Raw genomic sequence first — 18,106 nt, 5'->3', positions numbered from 1 at the left:
CTCTGCTATTGCAGGGTTCTCATGATCATAAGCTTCTTCTTCAGAAGATGCCTCTTGAGTACTGTTGGATGCAGCTTGCAATCCATTCGGACTCTGAGAAATCATATTGACTTGCTGAGTCAATATTTTATTCTGAGCTAATATGGCATTCAGAGTATCAATTTCAAGAACTCCCTTCCTCTGAGGCGTCCCATTACTCACAGGATTCCTTTCAGAAGTGTGCATGAACTGGTTACTTGCAACCATGTCAATGAGTTCCTGAGCTTCTGCAGGCGTTTTCTTTAGGTGAATGGATCCACCTACAGAATGGTCCAATGACATCTTTGATAATTCAGACAGACCATCATAGAATATATCCAGGATGGTCCATTCTGAAAGCATGTCAGAAGGACACTTTTTGGTCAGTTGCTTGTATCTCTCCCAAGCTTCATAGAGGGATTAACCTTCTTTCTGTTTGAAGGTTTGAACATCCACTCTAAGCTTGCTGAGCTTTTGAGGAGGAAAGAACTTGGCTAAGAAAGTCGTGACCAGTTTATCCCAAGAGTTCAGGATATCCTTAGGTTGAGAGTCCAACCATATTTTAGCTCTATCTCTTACAGCAAACGGGAAAAGCATAAGCCTGTAGACTTCGGAGTCAACCCCATTGGTCTTAACAGTGTCACAGATTTGCAAGAATTTAGTTAAGAACTGAAAAGGATCTTCTGATGGAAGTCCATGAAACTTGCAGTTTGGTGTGCGAAATCGTGATCATTTAAGGTTGGGTTTGGGAGGGAAATTATTTTGAATTTAAAAGTAGGTGGGGTTTTTGGGGAAGAGAGTTGTGGAAAGGTGTGAAGAAGAGAGAAGAAGTAGGTGGGGATCTTATGGGGTCCACAGATCCTGAGAGAATCCTATGGGTCCACAGATCCAGTGGGGCCAAAGACTTAACATCCCTGCTCCAATTAGGCATGTAAAACGCCCTCTGTAGGCAATCCTGGCGTTTAACGCCAGATTGCAGCATGTTTCTGGCGTTGAACGCCAGTATGGTGCATGTTTCTGGCGTTAAACGCCAGTCTGATGCTTGTTTCTGGCGTTTAACGCCAGCTTTCCTCTGGGTGCAATCCTGGCGTTTAAACGCCAGACTGCTGTTTGTTTCTGGCATTTAACGCCAGTTTCATGCTCTGTTCTGGCGTTAAACGCCAGCCAGATGCTCCTAACTGGCGTTTAAACGCCAGTAAGCCCTTCCTCCAGGGTGTTCTGTTTTCAGTGCTGTTTTCCATTCTGTTTTCGATTTTTTAGTAGTTTTTGTAACTCAATTGATCATCAACCTAATAAAACATGAAATAACAAAGAGAAAATAAAATAAAAAATGATTAAATAACATTGGGTTGCCTCCCAACAAGCGCTTCTTTAATGTCAATAGCTTGACAGTGAGCTCTCATGGAGCCACACAGATAATTAGAGCAAGGTTGGAACCTCCCAACACCAAACTTAGAGTTTGAATGTGTGGGTTCAACACCAAACTTAGAGTTTGGTTGTGGCCTCCCAACACCAAACTTAGAGTTTGACTGTGGGGGCTTTGGTTGACTCTGCAGTGAGAGAAGCTTTTCATGCATCCTCTTCATGGTTACAGAAGGAGATCCTTGAGTTTGAAACACAAGGTTGTCCTCATTCAGTTGAAGGACCAACTCTCCTCTGTCCACATCAATCACAGCTCTTGCTGTGGCTAGGAAGGGTCTTTCAAGGATGATGGATTCATCCTCATCCTTTCCAGTATCTAGGATTATGAAATCAGCAGGAATGTAAAGGCCTTCAACCTTTACTAACACATCCTCTACTAGTCCATAAGCCTGTTTTCTTGAGTTGTCTGCCATCTCTAATGAGATTCTGGCAGCTTGCACCTCAAAGATTCTCAGTTTCTCCATTACAGAGAGTGGCATGAGGTTTATCCCTGATCCAAGGTCACATAAAGCCTTCTCAAAGGTCATGGTGCCTATGGTACAAGGTATTAAGAACTTTCTAGGATCCTGTTAATTCTGAGGCAATCTTAGTTGATCCAGATCACTCAGTTTATTGGTGAGCAAGGGAGGTTCATCTTCCCAAGTCTCATTACCAAATAATTTGGTATTCAGCTTCATGATTGCACCAAGGTACTTGGTAACTTGCTCTTCAGTGACATCTTCATTCTCTTCAGAAGAAGAATACTCATCAGAGCTCATGAATGGCATAAGGAGGTTCAATGGAATCTCTATGGTCTCCAGATGAGCCTCAGAGTCCTTTGGTTCCTTAGAGGAAAACTCCTTATTGATCTCTGGACGTTCCAGGAGGTCTTCCTCACTGGGATTCACGTCCTCTCCCTCCCTTGAAGGTTCGGCCATGATGATCAATTCAATGGCCTTGCACTCTCCTTTTGGGTTTTCTTCTGTATTGCTTGGGAGGATACTAGGAGGGGTTTCAATGATCCTTTTACTCAGCTGGCCCACTTGTGCTTCCAAATTTCTAATGGAGGACCTTGTTTCATTCTTGAAACATAGAGTGGCCTTAGATAGATCAGAGACTATGTTTGCCAAGCTAGATGGGGTCTACTCAGAACTCTCTGTCTTTTGCTGAGTGGATGATGGAAAAGGCTTGCTATTGCTAAACCTGTTTCTTCCACCATTATTAAAGCCTTGTTGAGGCTTTTGTTGATCCTTCCATGAGAGATTTGGGTGATTTCTCCATGAAGGATTATAGGTGTTTCCATAGGGTTCACCCATGTAATTCACCTCTGCTATTGCAGGGTTCTCAGGATCATAAGCTTCTTCCTCAGAAGATGCCTCTTGAGTACTGTTGGATGCAGCTTGCATTTCATTCAGACTCTGAGAAATCATATTGACTTGCTGAGTCAATATTTTATTCTGAGCCAATATGGCATTCAGAGTATCAATTTCAAGAACTCCCTTCCTCTGAGGCATCCCATTACTCACAGGATTCCTTTCAGAAGTGTACATGAACTGGTTATTTGCAACCATGTCAATGAGTTCCTGAGCTTCTGCAGGCATTTTCTTTAGGTGAATGGATCCACCTACAGAATGGTCCAATGACATCTTTGATAATTCAGACAGACCATCATAGAATATATCCTGGATTGTCCATTCTGAAAGCATGTCAGAAGGACACTTTTTGGTCAGTTGCTTGTATCTCTCCCAAGCTTCATAGAGGGATTCACCTTCTTTCTGTTTGAAGGTTTGAACATCCACTCTAAGCTTGCTAAGCTTTTGAGAAGGAAAGAACTTGGCTAAGAAAGCCGTGACCAGCTTATCCCAAGAGTTCAGGATATCCTTAGGTTGAGAGTCCAACCATATTCTAGCTCTATTTCTTACAGCAAACGGGAAAAGCATAAGCCTGTAGACCTTGGAGTCAATCCCATTGGTCTTAACAGTGTCACAGATTTGTAAGAATTCAGTTAAAAACTGAAAAGGATCTTCTGATGGAAGTCCATGAAACTTGCACTTTGGTGTGCGAAATCGTGATCATTTAGGGTTGGGTTTGGGAGGGAAATTATTTTGAATTTAAAGGTAGGCGGGGTTTTTGGGGAAGAGAGTTGTGGAAAGGTGCGAAGAAGAGAGAAGAAGTAGGTGGGGATCCTGTGGGGTCCACAGATCCAGTGGGGCCAAGGACTTAAATCCCTGCTCTAATTAGGCATGTAAAACGCCCTCTGTAGGCAATCCTAACGTTTAACGCCAGATTGCAGCATGTTCCTACCGTTAAACGCCACTTCCATGCTTGTTTTGGGCATTCAACGCCAGTCTGTAGCATGTTTCTGGCGTTGAACGCCAGTATGGTGCATGTTTCTGGCGTTAAACGCCAGTCTGATGCTTGTTTCTGGCGTTTAACGCCAACTTTCCTCTGGGTGCAATCCTGGCATTTAAACACCAGACTGCTGCTTGTTTCTGGCGTTTAACGCCAGTTTCATGCTCTGTTCTGGCGTTAAACGCCAGCCAGATGCTCCTTACTGGCGTTTAAACGCTAGTAAGCCCTTCCTCTAGGGTGTTCTGTTTTCAGTGCTGTTTTCCATTCTGTTTTCGATTTTTCAGTAGTTTTTGTGACTCCACATGATCATCAACCTAATAAAACATGAAATAACAAAGAGAAAATAAAATAAAAAATGATTAAATAACATTGAGTTGCCTCCCAACAAGCGCTTCTTTAATGTCAATAGTTTGACAGTGAGCTCTCATGGAGCCTCACAGATAATCAGAGCAAGGTTGGAACCTCCCAACACCAAACCTAGAGTTTGAATGTAGGGGTTCAACACCAAACTTAGAGTTTGGTTGTGGCCTCCCAACACCAAACTTAGAGTTTGACTGTGGGGGCTTTGGTTGACTCTGCAGTGAGAGAAGTTTTTCATGCTTCCTCTCCATGGTTACAGAAGGAGATCCTTGAGTTTGAAACACAAGATTGTCCTCATTCAGTTGAAGGACCAACTCTCCTCTGTCCACATCAATCACAGCTCTTGCTGTGGCTAGGAAGGGTCTTCCAAGGATGATAGATTCATCCTCATCCTTGCCAGTATCTAGGATTATGAAATCAGCAGGAATGTAAAGGCCTTCAACCTTTACTAACACATCCTCTACTAGTCCATAAGCCTGTTTTATTGAGTTGTTTGCCATCTCTAATGATATTCTGGCAGCTTGCACCTCAAAGATTCTCAGTTTCTCTATTACAGAGAGTGGCATGAGGTTTATCCCTGATCCAAGGTCACATAGAGCCTTCTCAAAGGTCATGGTGCCTATGGTACAAGGTATTAAGAACTTTCCAGGATCCTGTTTCTTCTGAGGCAATCTCAGTTGATCCAGATCACTCAATTCATTGGTGAGCAAGGGAGGTTCATCTTCCCAAGTCTCATTACCAAATAATTTGGCATTCAGCTTCATGATTGCACCAAGGTACTTGGCAACTTGCTCTTTAGTGACATCTTCATTCTCTTCAGAAGAAGAATACTCATCAGAGCTCATGAATGGCATAAGGAGGTTCAATAGAATCTCTATGGTCTCCAGATGAGCCTCAGAGTCCTTTGGTTCCTCAGAGGAAAACTCCTTATTGATCTCTGGACGTCCCAGGAGGTCTTCCTCACTGGGATTCATGTCCTCTCCCTCCCTTGCAGGTTCAGCCATGATGATCAATTCAATGGCCTTGCACTCTCCTTTTGGGTTTTCTTCTGTATTGCTTGGGAGGGTACTAGGAGGGGTTTCAATGATCCTTTTACTCAGCTGGCCCACTCGTGCTTCCAAATTTTTAATGAAGGACCTTGTTTCATTCATGAAACTTAGAGTGGCCTTAGATAGATCAGAGACTATGTTTGCCAAGCTAGATGGGGTCTACTCAGAACTCTCTGTCTTTTGCTGAGTGGATGATGGAAAAGGCTTACTATTGCTAAACCTGTTTCTTCCACCATTATTAAAGCCTTGTTGAGGCTTTTGTTGATCTTTCCATGAGAGATTTGGGTGATTTCTCCATGAGGGATTATAGGTGTTTCCATAGGGTTCACCCATGTAATTCACCTCTACTATTGCAGGGTTCTCAGGATCATAAGCTTCTTCCTCAGAAGATGCCTCTTGAGTAGACTCTTGAGTACTGTTGGATGCAGCTTGCATTCCATTCAGACTCTGAGAAATCATATTGACTTGCTGAGTCAATATTTTATTCTGAGCCAATATGGCATTCAGAGTATCAATTTCAAGAACTCCCTTCCTCTGAGGCGTCCCATTATTCACAGGATTCCTTTCAGAAGTGTACATGAACTGGTTATTTGCAACCATGTCAATGAGTTCTTGAGCTTCTGCAGGCGTTTTCTTTAGGTGAATGGATCCACCTGCAGAATGGTCCAGTGACATCTTTGATAGCTCAGACAGACCATCATAGAATATATCCTGGATTGTCCATTCTGAAAGCATGTTAGAAGGACACTTTTTGGTCAGTTCCTTGTATCTCTCCCAAGCTTTATAGAGGGATTTACCTTCTTTCTGTTTGAAGGTTTGAACATCCACTCTAAGCTTACTAAGCTTTTGAGGAGGAAAGAACTTGGCTAAGAAAGCTGTGACCAGCTTATCCCAAGAGTTCAGGCTATCTTTAGGTTGAGAATTCAACCATACTCTAGCTCTGTCTCTTATAGCAAACAGGAAAAGCATAAGCCTATAGACCTCGGGATCAACCCCATTGGTCTTAACAGTATCACAGATCTGCAAGAATTCAGTCAAGAACTGAAAAGGATCTTCGGATGGAAGTCCATGAAACTTGCAATTCTGTTGCATCAGAGAAACTAATTGAGGTTTAAGCTCAAAATTGTTTGCTCCAATGGCAGGGATTGAGATGCTTCTTCCATGTAAATTGGAATTAGGTGCAGTAAAGTCACCAAGCATCCTCCTTGCATTGTTATTACTTTCGGCCATATCTTCTTCTTTTTCGAAAATTTCTGTCAGATTTTCTCTAGAGAGTTGTGCTTTAGCTTCCCTTAGCTTCCTCTTCAGAGTCCTTTCAGGTTCAGGATCAGCTTCAACAAGAATGTTCTTATCCTTGTTCCTGCTCATATGAAAAAGAAGAGAACACAAAAGAAAATATGGAATGCTCTATGTCACAGTATAGAGATTCCTTTATGTGAGTAGAAAAAGAAAAGAAATTCGAACACAGAAAGAGGGAGAGGGTTCGAATTTTTAAGAAGAAGAGAAGTGTTAGTAGATAAATAAAATAATTAGAAAGAGATGAGGGGGAGAGAATAATTTTCGAAAATAATTGAGAAGAAAAGAAAAATATTTTTGTTTTTAATTTAAAATTAATTCGAAAATTAAGAAAGGAAAATAAAATTAAATTAAATTAAAGTTTAAAACAATTAGTTAATTTAAAAAGGAATTTTGAAAAAGAGGGAAGGGATTTTCGAAAATTAGAAAGAGAGAATTTGTTAGGTAGTTTTGAAAAAGATAAGAATCAATCAAAAAGTTAAGTAGTTAATTGAAAAAGATTGGAAAATCAAATTTGAAAAGATAAGAAGTTAGAAAAGATTTTGAAATTGATTTTGAAAAAGATATGATTGAAACTTAATTTGAAAAAGATTTAAAAAGAAATTTGAAAAGATTTAATTTTTGAAATCAAAGTTGATTACTTGACTAACAAGAAACTAAAAATATATGATTCTAGAGTTTAAAGATTGAACCTTTCTTATTAGGCAAGTAACAAACTTAAAAATTTTGAATCAATCACATTAATTTTGAAAATATGAAATAAAAATAAGAAAAAGATTTTGAAAATAATTTTGAAAGTTTCGAAATTTATAAAAGAAAAATGAAAAAGATTTGATTTTTGAAAAAGATTTGAAAAAGATAGAATTTTTAAATTGAAAATTTGATTTGACTCATAAGAAATAACTAAATTTTAAAAATTTTTGACTAAATCAAATCAAATTTTCAAAAATTATGAGTGAAATAAGAGAAAGATATTTTTTTTATTTTTGAATTTTCAATGAAGAAAGAGAAAAACAACCCAAAGACTCAATGTATGAAAATTTTGGATCAAAACATGTGATGCATGCAAGAACACTATGAATGTCAAGATGAACACCAAGAACACTTTGAATGTCAAGATGAACACCAAGAACTTATTTTTTAAAAATTTTCAAGAAAAGAAAACATGCAAGACACCAAACTTAAAAATTTTTATTCTTTAGACATTAACAAATTGAAAATGCATATGAAAAACAAGAAAAGACACAAAACAAGAAAATATGAAGATCAAAGACTGGCCAGGAACAACTTGAAGATCATGAAGAATGCAATGCATGAAATTTTTGAAAATAATTAAAAAGATGCAATTGACACCAAACTTAAAACTTGACTCTAAACTCAAACAAGAAACACAAAAATATTTTTGATTTTATGATTTTGTTAAATTTTTTTTTGTATTTTTCGAAAATAAAAGAGTAAAAACAAAAAGATTAAAATTAAAATAAAATTACCTAATCTGAGCAACAAGATGAACCGTCAGTTGTCCAAACTCGAACAATCCCCAGCAACGGCGCCAAAAACTTGGTGTGCGAAATCGTGATCATTACTTCCTTGGTAACGGCGCTAAAAACTCAATACGCACGTTCATGATCTTAATTCTGTTTCACAAATTTGTACAACTAACCAGCAAGTGCACTGGGTCGTCCAAGTAATAAACCTTACGTGAGTAAGGGTCGATCCCACGGAGATTGTCGGCTTGAAGCAAGCTATGGTCACCTTGTAAATCTCAGTCAGGCGAATTCAAATGTATTAAGAGATTATAGTATACTAAAAGATAATTAAAATAGGATAGAGATACTTATGTAATTCATTGGTGAGAATTTCAGATAAGCGTATAGAGATGCTTTCGTCCCTCTGAACCTCTGCTTTGTTGCTGTCTTCATCCAATCCTTCCTACTCCTTTCCATGGAAAGCTTTATGTTGGGCATCACCGTTGTCAATGGCTACTTCCCGTCCTCTCAGTGAGAATGGTCCAAGATGCTCTATCACGGCACGGCTATTCATCTGTTGGTTCTCGATCATACTGGAGTAGGATCCATTGATCCTTTTGCGTCTGTCACTACGCCCAGCACTCGCGAGTTTTAAGCTCGTCACAGCCATCCCTTCCCAGATCCTACTCGGAATACCACAGACAAGGTTTAGACTTTTTGGATCTCAGGAATGGCCATCCATGGGTTCTAACTTATACCACGAAGATTATAATATCTCGGACTCGGTCTCCTGTATTAGATATCCAAGAGATATCCATTCAATCTAAGGTAGAACGGAAGTGGTTGTCAGGCACGCATTCATAAGTTGAGAATGATGATGACTGTCACGACCATCACATCCATCATATTGAAGTGCGAATGAATATCTTAGAAGCGGAATAAGTTGAATTGAATAGAAAAACAGTAGTACTTTGCATTAATCTTTGAGGAACAGCAGAGCTCCACACCTTAATCTGTGGTGTGTAGAAACTCTACCGTTGAAAATACATAAGTGATGAAGGTTCAGGCATGGCCGATAGGCCAGCCCCCAAACGTGATCTAAAGATAAAACTAAAGATGTAAATACAATAGTAAAAAGTCCTTTTTATACTAAACTAGTTACTAGGGTTTGCAAAATTGAGTAAAGGATGCAGAAATCCACTTCTAGGGCCCACTTGGTGTGTGCTTGGGCTGAGCATTGAGCTTTACACGTGTAGAGGTCTTTCTTGGAGTTGAACGCCAGTTTGTAACCTGTTTCTGGCGTTTAACTCCACTTTGCAACCTGTTTCTGGCGTTTGACTCCAGAATGCAGCATGGAACTGGCGTTCAACGCCAGTTTATGTTATCTATCCTTAATTAAAGTATGATTTATTATATATTCCTGGAAAGCCCTGGATGTCTACTTTCCAACGCAATTGAGAGCGTGCCATTTGGAGTTCTGTAGCTCCAGAAAATCCACTTTGAGTGCAGGGAGGTCAGAATCCAACAGCATCTGCAGTCTTTCTTCAACCTCTGAATCTGATTTTTGCTCAAGTCCCTCAATTTCAGCCAGAAATTACCTGAAATCACAGAAAAACACACAAACTCATAGTAAAGTCCAGAAATGTGAATTTTAATTAAAAACTAATAAAAATATACTAAAAACTAACTAAATCATACTGAAAACTATGTAAAAACAATGCCAAAAAGCGTATAAATTATCCGCTCATCACAGTTCTGTTGCATCAGAGAAACTAATTGAGGTTTTAGCTCAAAATTGTTTGCTCCAATGGCAGGGATTGAGATGCTTCTTCCATGTAAATTGGAATTTGGTGCAGTAAAGTCACCAAGCATCTTCCTTGCATTGTTATTATTTTCGGCCATGTCTCCTTCTTTTTCGAAAATTTCTATCAGATTTTCTCCAGAGAGTTGTGCTTTAGCTTCCCTTAGCTTCCTCTTCAAAGTCCTTTCAGGTTCAGGATCAGCTTCAACAAGAATGTTCTTATCCTTATTCCTGCTCATATGAAAAAGAAGAGAACACAAAAAAAAAATATGGAATCCTCTATGTCACAGTATAGAGATTCCTTATATGTGAGTAGAAGAAGAAAAGAATAGAAGAAGAGAAATTCAAACACCAAGAGGAAGAGAGGGTTCGAATTTTGAGATGAAGAGAAGTGTTAATAAATAAATAAATAATTAGAAGGAGATGAGAGAGAGAAATTTTCGAAAATAATTGAAAAGAAAAGAAAAATATTTTTGTTTTTAATTTAAAATTAAAGTTAAAATTCGAAAATTAAAAAAAAAAGGAAAAATAAAATTAAATTAAATTAAAATTTAAAACAATTAGTTAATCAAAAAGGAATTTTGAAAAAGAGGAAGGTGATTTTCGAAAATTAGAGAGAGAATTCGTTAGGTAGTTTTGAAAAAGATATGATTGAAATAATAAACTTTTAAAATCAAACAAAAAGTCAAGTAGTTAATTGAAAAAGATTTGAAAATGAATTTTTGAAAAGATAAGAAGTTAGAAAAGAAGTTATTTCGAAAAAAAAGATTTTAAAAAAGATGTGATTGAAACTTATTTCGAAAAAGATTTGAAAAAGAAATTTGAAAATATTTGATTTTGAAAATTAAAGTTGATTACTTGACTAACAAGAAACAAAAAGATATGATTTTAGAGTTTAAAGATTGAACCTTTCTTACTAGGCAAGTAACGAACTTAAAAATTTTCAATCAATCACATTAATTGTTAGCATTAATTTCGAAAATATGAAATAGAAATAAGAAAATTATTTTGAAAATCAATCATAAAGTTTTCGAAAATATGAAAGAAAAAATGAAAAAGATTTTATTTTTGAAAAAGATTTGAAAAAGATAGAATTTTTAAATTGAAAATTTGATTTGACTCATAAGAAACAACTAAATTTTAAAAAGTTTTGCAAAAGTCAACTCAAATTTTCGAAAATTTATGAGTGAATTAAGGAAAAGATATTTTTTTGATTTTTGAATTTTTAATGAAGAAAGAGAAGAACAACCAAAAGACTCAAAACATGAAAATTATGAATCAAAATACATGATGCATGCAAGAACACTTTGAATGTCAAGATGAACACCAAGAACACTTTGAATGTCAAGATGAACACCAAGAACTTTATTTTTGAAAACTTTTAAGAAGAAAGAAACATGCAAGACACCAAACTTAGAAATTTTTACTTTTTAGATATTATGAATGCAAGAATGCATACGAAAAACAAGATGCAACACACAACAAGAAAATATGAAGATCAAACAAGAGGATTCATCAAGAACAACTTGAAGATCATGAAGAATGCAATGCATGAATTTTCGAAAAATGCAAGAAAGAGATAAACATGCAATTGACACCAAACTTAAAAACTGACACAAGACTTAAACAAGAAACATCAAATTATTTTTTATTTTATGATTTTATTAATTTTTTTTGTTTTTTTTTTATTTTTCAAAAATTAATTGGAGAAAGAAAAATAAGAATTTCAAAATTTCTAATGAGAATTCTAGGAATCTTGCAATGTTAGTCTAAAGCTTCAGTCCAGGAATTAGACGTGGCTTACTAGCCAGCCAAGCTTTCAGTGAAAGCTCCGATCCAAAACACTAGACATGGCCAATGGCCAGCCAAGCTTTAGCAGATACAAATCAGACATACAACAGCTGATACTTCATTCAACTTGCTTCTGTGCTGATGAGTGGAAGCCTCGGTCCAAAAAAATTAGACATGACTTTACAGCCAGCCAGGCTTCAACATGTTTCATGAAACTCTAGAATTCCTTCTTCAAAATTCTGAAGAACATAATAAAAATTTTTTTGAAAAATATTTTTTTTTGAATATTTTTTTGAAAATAAAAAGAATAAAAACAAAAACTTAAAATTAAAATAAAATTACCTAATCTGAGCAACAAGATGAACCGTCAGTTGTCCAAACTCGAACAATCCCCGGCAACGGCGCCAAAAACTTGGTGCACGAAATTGTGATCCTTAACAACGGCGCAAAAACTTAGTGCTCGGAACGTAATTCACACACTTTGTCACAACTTCGCACAACTAACCAGCAAGTGCACTGGGTCGTCCAAGTCATAAACCTTACGTGAGTAAGGGTCGATCCCACGGAGATTGTCGGCTTGAAGCAAGCTATGGTCAACTTGTAAATCTCAGTCAGGCGGATTCAAATGGTTATGGAGTTTTAATAGTTAAAAGATAAATAACACGTAAAATAAAGATAGAGATACTTATGTAATTCATTGGTGAGAATTTCAGATAAGCGTATAGAGATGCTTTCGTTCCTCCTGAACCTCTGCTTTACTACCGTCTTCATCCAATCATTCCCACTCCTTTCTATGGCAAGCATTGTGTAGGGCATCACCGTTGTCAATGGCTACTTCCCATCCTCTCAGTGAAAATGGTCCAAGATGCGCTGTCACCGCACGGCTATTCATCTGTCGGTTCTCGATCATACTGGAATAGGATTCAGTAATCCTTTTGCGTCTGTCACTACGCCCAGCACTCGCGAGTTTGAAGCTCGTCACAGCCATCCCTTCCCGGATCCTTCTCGGAATACCACAGACAAGGTTTAGACTTTCCGGACCTCAAGAATGGCCGCCAATAGTTCTAGCCTATACCACGAAGACTCTGATCTCACGATCAGAAGGCTAAGAGATACACATTCAAGCTTGTTTGCATGTAGAACAGAAGTGTTTGTCAGGCACGCGTTCATAAGTGAGAATGATTATGAGCGTCACATAATCATCACATTCATCATGTTCTTGAGTGCGAATGAATATCTTAGAGAAGAAATAGGCTTGAATTGAATAGAAAAACAGTAGTACTTTGCATTAATTCATGAGGAACAGCAGAGCTCCACACCTTAATCTATGGTGTGTAGAAACTCTACCGTTGAAAATACATAAGAACAAGGTCTAGGCATGGCCGAATGACCAGCCTCCCCAAATGGCATATGAATTCGAAAATAGGGAAAAAGACTCCTAGTACAATAGTAAAGAGTTCTATTTATCCTAAACTAGTTACTAGGGTTACAGAAATAGGTAAATGATGCAGAAATCCACTTCTGGGCCCACTTGGTGTGTGCTTGGGCTGAGCATTGAAGCTTTCACGTGTAGAGGTCTTCCTTGGAGTTAAACGCCAGTTTGTAACCTGTTTCTGGCGTTTAACTCCAGAATAGGCAGAGAGCCGGTGTTGAACGCCAGTTTGCATCATCTAAACTCGGGCAAAGTATGGACTATTATATATTTCTGGAAAGCCCTGGATGTCTAATTTCCAACGCAATTGAGAGCGCGCCATTTGAACTTCTGTAGCTCCTGCAAATCCACTTTGAGTGCAGGGAGGTCAGAATCCAACAGCATCTATAGTCCTTCTTCAGCCTCTAAATCTGATTTTTGCTCAAGTCCCTCAATTTCAGCCAGAAAATACCTGAAATCACAGAAAAACACACAAACTCATAGTAAAGTCCAGAAATGTGAATTTTATTTAAAAGCTAATAAAAATATACTAAAAACTAACTAAATTATACTAAAAACTATATAAAAACAATGCCAAAAAGCGTATAAATTATCCGCTCATCACAACACCAAACTTAAATTATTGCTTGTCCCCAAGCAACTGAAAATCAAATAGGATAAAAAGAAGAGAACATACTATAAATTCCAAAATATCAATGAAACTTAGCTCCAATCAGATGAGCGAGACCAGTAGCTTTTTGCCTCTTGAATAGTTTTGGCATCTCACTTTATCCCTTGGAGTTCAGAATGATTGGCATCTATAGGAACTTAGAATTCAGATAGTGTTATTGATTCTCCTAGTTCAGTATGTTGATTCTTGAATACAGCTACTTTATGAGTCTTGGCCGTGGCCCTAAGCACTTTGTTTTCCAGTATTACCACCGGATACATAAATGCCACAGACACATAACTGGGTGAACCTTTTCAGATTGTAACTCAGCTTTGCTAGAGTCCCCAATTAGAGGTGTCCAAGGTTCTTAAGCACACTCTTCTTTTGCTTTGGACCTCGACTTTAACCGCTCAGTCTCAAGTTTTCACTTGACACCTTCACGCCACAAGCACATGGTTAGGGACAGCTTGGTTTAGCCGCTTAGACCAGGATTTTATTCCTTTAGGCCCTCCTATCCACTGATGCTCAAAGCCTTGGATCCTTTTTATTACCCTTGCCTTTTAGTTTTAAGAGCTATTGGCTTTTTGCTCTTGCCTTTTGGTTTAAAGAACTTTTGGCTTTTTCTGCTTGCTTTTTCTTTTTCTTCCTTTTTTCACCATTTTTCTTTTCTCTTTTTTTTTTTCTCACAAGCTTTTGTATTCACTGCTTTTTCTTGCTTCAAGAATCAATTTTATGATTTTTCAGATTATCAAATAACATTTCTTCTTTTTCATCATTCTTCAAGAGCCAACAATTTTAACATTCATAAACAACAATTTCAAAAGACACATGCACTGTTCAAGCATTCATTCAGAAAACAAAAAGTATTGTCACCACATCAAAATAATTAAACTAGTTTCAAGGATGAATTTGAAACCCTGTACTTCTTGTTCTTTTTGTTTTTAGAACATTTTTCATTTAAGAGAGGTGATGGATTCATAGGACATTTATAACTTTAAGGCATAGACACTTAAATACTAATGATCATGTAATCAGACACAAACATAAACATAAAGCATAGTAAATGAAAAACAGGAAAATAAGAACAAGGAGATTAAGGAACGGGTCCACCTTAGTGAGGGTGGCATCTTCCTCTTCTTGAAGAACCAATGGTGCTCTTGAGCTCCTCTATGTCTCTTCCTTGTCTTTGTTGCTCCTTCCTCATAGCTCTTTGATCTTCTCTAATTTCATGGAGAATGATGGCGTGCTCTTGGTGTTCCACCCTTAGTTGTCCCATGTTGGAGCTTAATTATCCTAGGAAAGTGTTGATTTGCTCCCAATAGTTTTGTGGCACGCCAGTTCAACATGCATCATGGGCGTCCCACTTGAGAGATGGGCATGGCACGCCAAGCCAAGCTGATGAGCTGGGCGTGGCGCGCCAGTCACACGCCGCGCACACGCCACTCACATGCCTCAATTTAATGATTTTTCTCTTTAGTTTTCAATTGTACTTTTCTTTTCCTTGTGTAATTTTCATTTCCAATAATAGGAGTAGTATAAATATCCTTTGAAGAGTACTGAAAAGGGGTTGGTTGTTAGCTTGGGATTTTTACTTCACTTATTTTATCTTCTTCCATCTCTTGTACTTTTCTCTAAGCTATGAGTAGCTAAACTCCCTCTCATTGGGGGAGGGAGCTTTGTTGTACTTGATGAATTAAATGATAGTAAATTTCTTCTTCTCTTCATCTCTCTTTGATTTGCTAGAAGGAATTTCATTCTTCATGCTTAGTGTTCAATCATCTTGGAAAAGAGGTTGAATGCAATTTGGGTTTCACGGGAGCCTTGAAAAAGGAAACATGAAACCATGCTTGAAATCCCTTCTCACATTGAGTAGATCTGGGTCTTGGGATTGGATATGGTGACAAGAAATCTACCCAAATACTTGGATCTATGAGGATGTGTAGTAAAATCAGGGACCAAGCTTATCTCTCTTTATGAGCAACTAGACCAAGGAATTGGCTGATTATCAAGATTTAAGAGATTGAATCACCAAGGAATTGAGGTTCAATCAATCATGATTGCCAAGAGGTCAATGAGTTGCATGATTGAAGAAGAGATGATCTGAATCTAATCCAAAGAGAGCAACATCTCACAACTCCAATGAATCTTCCCTATTCTTTATAGCTTTCTTTAATTTCTACTATCAATCCATTCCCCATTTTCAATCCAGTCATTTATATTTCTGCAATTTACTGTTATGTTCTTTATGATTCTGCACTTTATTGCTTCCCTTTATCTTTAAGTCATTTACAATTCTGCCATTTAGAATTTTGAACTTAACAACTATTCTTAATTAGCTTGACTAAATCACCTAGTAACTAAAGTCATTCAATCAATCAATCTCTATGGGATTCGACCTCACTCCTTGTGAGTTATTACTTGACGATAATTGGTATACTTGCCAAGAGGAGTTTATTGTAGTAATGCAGTAAATCTTAGTTAACAAGTTTATGGCGCCGTTGCCGGGGATTGAATTTGAATTGACAATGATTAAGTTGATGGGTACTTAGATTAAGCATTTTCTTTACTTTGTTAATTCCTTTAATTTCAGTTCCTTATTTTCGTTATTTTTTTTAGCACTTGCATCCTCAATTATTCATTGTATATATATCCATTCTAACAAGAAGCACACTAACTATTTGATGCTTTGCATCAACCAAACTTGACTTACCCACTCTTGTTCCAAGAGGGTGTTCATCTTTGTTTTAGATTGTGTTTTATGTTGTGTATGACAGAGAAGAAAGGAGCTGTAACCTCCTATGATTCTGAACCTAAAAGGACGTTTCTAAGATTGAAAAGAGAGGTAGTGGCAAGAGGCAAAATGGTAGATGGTGAAGAAGAAGAAGAAGAGAATCCAACCCAAAATATGGAGTGTGAAGCATACAATCATCAAGATGAAGTAGTAGGCAACCATGCTCCTCCACAAGAAAGGAGAGCAATAGGCTCCTTCATCAATTCCAACCCTGGGAATTGTGGGAGCAGCATCTTGAAACCCACCATACATGCCAACAACTTTGAGCTCAAACCATAGCTAATCACTCTTGTTCAGAACAGCTGCTCATTCGGAGGAAATGCTCAAGAAGATCCAAATCAACATCTAACCACTTTTTTGAGAATCTGTGACACAGTGAAGGCTAATGGTGTTCACCCAGACACCTATAGACTGCTTTTGTTCCCCTTTTTTCTTAGGGACAAAGCATCTAAGTGGCTGAAATCTTTTCCAAAGGAGAGTTTGACAACTTGGGAAGAGGTGGTGAATAAGTTCTTGGCAAAATTCTACCCTCCCCAAAGAGTTATCAAGTTGAGAAGTGAGGTACAAACATTCATACAACAAGATGGAGAGACTCTCTACGAAGCTTGGGAGAGATATAAAGAGCTAACAAGAAAATGCCCTCCGAACATGTTCAATGAGTGGATGCAGCTGCACATTTTCTATGAAGGATTGTCTCAAGAGGCAAAGAAGGCTTTAGATCACTCTTCAGGAGGCTCCCTCAATACCAAGAAGACAATTGAAGAGGCCATAGATATCATAGAAACTGTGGCTAACAATGAGTATTTCTATGCCTCTGACCCAAGGAGGGGAGTAATGGAGCTAAACTAGATGGATGCTCTACTGGCTCAAAACAAGGTGATCACAGCTCAATTGGCAGCTCTAACCAAGCAAATGGAGAAGAATCAAGTCTCAGCAATCAACACTCAAGCATTAGTGCAAGAAGGAGCTAGTTCGAAAGCTGAATATGAATGAAAGCAGGCCAACTATGTGAATAATCCACCCAGACAACCATATGATCCCAATGCCAAAACCTACAACCCAGGTTGGAAGAACCACCCAAATTTTGGGTGGGAAAACCAACAAAACCAATCCCATGATCACAAGCCATACCACTCTAACCAATATAACAACCCCAGCCATCAATTACACAATCATAGACCCTACCACAACTCACAGAATGCCCCCTTCCAATCCAATCAACAAACACACAGCAACTATTCTCACAATGTATCATCTTTAACCCCACAACCATGTGAGGACAGTGACAAATTTGCAAGATTGGAAGCTATGATGGCACAGATGGCAGGAGATATTGCTACTGCTGCAGAGAGACAAGCACACACTGACAAAAAGATAGATGCATACCAAGAAGAGGTCAGATCCTATATAAAGAACCAAGGGGCAGTAATCACAAAATCGGAAGCACAATTCGGATACATATCCAAGCAGATGCCCATGTCTACAAATGCATTCCCAAGTGATGCCATGACTAACCCAAGAGGGGAATGCAAGGCCATCACATTAAGAAGTGGGAAGGTGGTAAATGAGGCATCTTCAAGCCACAACTTGCAAGAAGAAGAAGCTGCCAATGACTCAGAAATCAAGGAGGAAGAAGAGATACATACCCCAGCCCCACCAAAGCAAGTCTTGAAGCCCTATGTACCAAAGGCACCCTA

General features: G+C 38.0%; 3 non-coding genes across 3 annotated transcripts; all 3 read left to right on the top strand.

Annotated features, from left to right (window-relative positions):
* Positions 1-375: 375 nt before the first annotated feature.
* Positions 376-483, top strand: LOC148570525 (small nucleolar RNA R71). Its single transcript, XR_015908753.1, has one exon. It is a non-coding gene; the product is annotated as a small nucleolar RNA R71 (small nucleolar RNA).
* A 2,636-nt stretch (positions 484-3,119) lies between these two features.
* Positions 3,120-3,227, top strand: LOC148570524 (small nucleolar RNA R71). The gene has a single exon (XR_015907852.1). It is a non-coding gene; the product is annotated as a small nucleolar RNA R71 (small nucleolar RNA).
* Positions 3,228-5,909: 2,682 nt separating this feature from the next.
* LOC148570523 (small nucleolar RNA R71) lies at positions 5,910-6,017 on the top strand. The gene has a single exon (XR_015908013.1). It is a non-coding gene; the product is annotated as a small nucleolar RNA R71 (small nucleolar RNA).
* The last annotated feature ends 12,089 nt before the right edge of the window (positions 6,018-18,106 follow it).

This window comes from Arachis ipaensis, chromosome B3 (assembly GCF_059453495.1).
Source record: "Arachis ipaensis isolate K30076 ecotype BB chromosome B3, ASM5945349v1, whole genome shotgun sequence".
In the NCBI taxonomy this organism is placed as follows: Eukaryota; Viridiplantae; Streptophyta; class Magnoliopsida; order Fabales; family Fabaceae; genus Arachis; species Arachis ipaensis.
This window is presented reverse-complemented; position numbering and strand designations above follow the sequence as displayed.